The sequence below is a fragment of the Dipodomys merriami genome, unplaced genomic scaffold (assembly GCF_024711535.1).
Source record: "Dipodomys merriami isolate MVZ:Mamm:240054 unplaced genomic scaffold, mDipMer1.0.p SCAF_4, whole genome shotgun sequence".
Lineage (NCBI taxonomy): Eukaryota > Metazoa > Chordata > Mammalia > Rodentia > Heteromyidae > Dipodomys > Dipodomys merriami.
The window spans coordinates 39,538,521-39,541,226 of NW_027205603.1; the positions used below are offsets into that span (position 1 = coordinate 39,538,521).

General features: G+C 38.6%; 1 non-coding gene across 1 annotated transcript; it reads left to right on the forward strand.

The window, feature by feature from the left end:
* Positions 1 to 1,265: 1,265 nt before the first annotated feature.
* On the forward strand, positions 1,266 to 1,370 carry LOC138806425 (U6 spliceosomal RNA). Its single transcript, XR_011365869.1, has one exon. It is a non-coding gene; the product is annotated as a U6 spliceosomal RNA (small nuclear RNA).
* Positions 1,371 to 2,706: the final 1,336 nt, after the last annotated feature.

The following is a 2,706-nucleotide window of genomic DNA, read 5'->3' on the forward strand; positions in this document are numbered from 1 at the left end:
TCGATCCTTATATATTACCCTGCACCAGAATCAACTCCAAATGGATCAAAGACCTCAAAATCAAAGCAGACACCCTGAAAACCTTACAGAAAGGAACAGAAGAAACTCTAGGGCTCTTTGGCACAGGCTGAAATTTTCTTAATAAAGACCCAGAAACACAATAAATCAAAGAAAGGTTGGACAAATGGGATTGCATGAAACTGCAGAGCTTCTGCATGGCAAAGGATACAGTTAGTAAGATCAACAGAAACAGAAAGGCCATGCACTGGGAGAAGATCTTCACTTGCTATACAACAGACAATGGCTTCATATTTAAAATATGAATACTTAGAATTCAAAAATTTAAATCCCCCAACAACAAATCCTCAAAGAAACTGCCTGATTAATAAGTGGGCTAAAAACTTAAAGAGAGACTTCTCTGAAGAGGAAATAAGAATGGCCAATAGACACATGAAGAAATGCTCAACTTCTCTAGCCATAAAAGAAATGCAAATCAAAACAACATTGAGATTCCACCTCACCCCAGTTGGAATGCCTATAATCAAGAAATCTAATAACAACAGATGTTGGAGGGGATGTGACCAAAAGGGAACCCTACTGCATTGTCAGTGGGATGTTCTACCACTTTGGAAAGCAGTATGGAGGTTCCTCAAAAGACTCCACATAGAGCTCCCCTAGGACCCAGCAGTCCCACTTCTGGGCATCTATCCCAATGACCACAAACAAGGCCATAATAAAGCAATCAGCACAACTATGTTTATTGCAGCATTATTTACCATAGCTAAGATACAGAACCAACTCAGATGCCCCTCAGTAGATGAATGGATCAAGAAAATGTAGTATATATACACAATGGAATTCTACGCATCCATCAGAAAGAATGAGATTGCCCTATTTGTTAGGAAATGGAAAGACCTGGAAAAAATTATATTAAGTGAAGTAAGCCAGGCTCAAAAAAACAAAGGTCCCATGGTTTCCCTTATTGGCAATAACCAATACATGTCTAAGACAAGCAGAAACGGTCAGATAAGTTGATTTTAGGTGAAATGAACCCCAAGATAAGGACTCAAATGTTTTTTCTTCCTTGCTGTTGTTTCTAATGTATATATAAGATTATTTCTTTGTTGCTTTGTATGTCCCTCCCCCACGGTATAACCCCTGTTTTCACTGTATTTGATGTTGGTATAATTTGTGGAGGGGAAGGGAAAAAAACACATTGGTTAACAATGAGATGTATAAGTCGTTATGTCGAAGAACTAACTTTAGTGTTCACTTCGGCAGCACAAATACTAAAATTGGAACGATACAGAGAAGATTAGCATGGCCCCTGTGCAAGGATGACGCAAATTCGTGAAGCATTCCATATTTTGAGTGAAGTAAGCCAGGCCCAAAGAAACATAGGCCCCATGGTTTCCCTTATTTGCAATAACTAGTATATGTCTGAGTCAAGCAGAAAAGGTCAGATAAGTTGATGTTAGAGAAATGAGCCTTAAGATACGTATTCAAATGTTTTTTTTCTTTCATACGATTGTTTCTAACACATTTATAAGATTATTTCTTTGTTGCTTTGTATGTCCCTCCCCCACAGTGTAACCTCTGCTTTCACTGTATTTGATGTTGGTATAATTTGTGGAGGGGAAGGGAAAAAACAAGTCGTTTAGATAAGGATACAGGTGGACCTGTTGCAACAATGAGAAGTACAAGTCATTATGTAGAAAACGAACTTTACAACTTTGGTGGGGGGGGGGGGGCGGCGGGGAGGATTGGATGGGAGGATGCGAAGGGATGGGAAGGGGAAACAAAGGAGGAGGCTACAATGCTTGATAACAAATGTACTCATTATCTTGCCCATGTAATTGTAGCCCCTCTGTACAGTATTTTCACAATAAAAAAATACATTTCTATTTGACTTCAAAAAAAGAAAGACAGAAAGAAAAACGCACTTTACAACTTTGGCTGGGGGTGGAGGAAGGAGTGGCAGGGGAGATGGGAAGGGATGGGAAGGGGAAACAAAGGAGGAGGCAACAATGCTTGATAACAAATGTACTCATTACCTTGCCCATGTAATTGTAACCCCTCTGTACGGTATTTTCACAATAAAAAATAAAATTAAATTAAAACAAAAAATTTTAAAAAATTTTAAAAAGAAATGGAAAGACTTAGAAAAAATCATATTAAATGAAGTAAGTCAGACCCAAAGAAATATAGGTCCCATGGTTTCTCTTATTTGCAACAATTAGTATATGTCTAGGATAATCTTATCAGATGAGCAGAAAAGCTCAAAAGCTATGTACATATGACCATATAAGATGATGCTATGTCTGGAGCTGGGAAGGTGCCTCAGTGGTAGAATGCTTGTCTTGCATGCATGAGGTCCTGAGTTCGATTCCTCTACACCACATAAGCAGAAAAAGCTGGAAGTGGTGCTGTGTCTCAAATGGTAGAGCGCTAGCCTGGAGCTGAAGAGCTGAGGGACAGCACCCAGGCCCAGAGTTCAGGCGCTACGACCAACAACGACAACAAAAGAGAAGATTAAAAGAAGAAAGATGATGCTAAGTAAAATGAACCCCAAGATATGGACACAAGAGGTTTTTCTTTGTTATTGTTTTTAATGTACTATATGACTTTTTGCTTTATTTCTTCTGTAAGTTCTATGCCTGTTGTTACTGTATTTGATTCTGGTACTTTGCATCTTGTATATACATT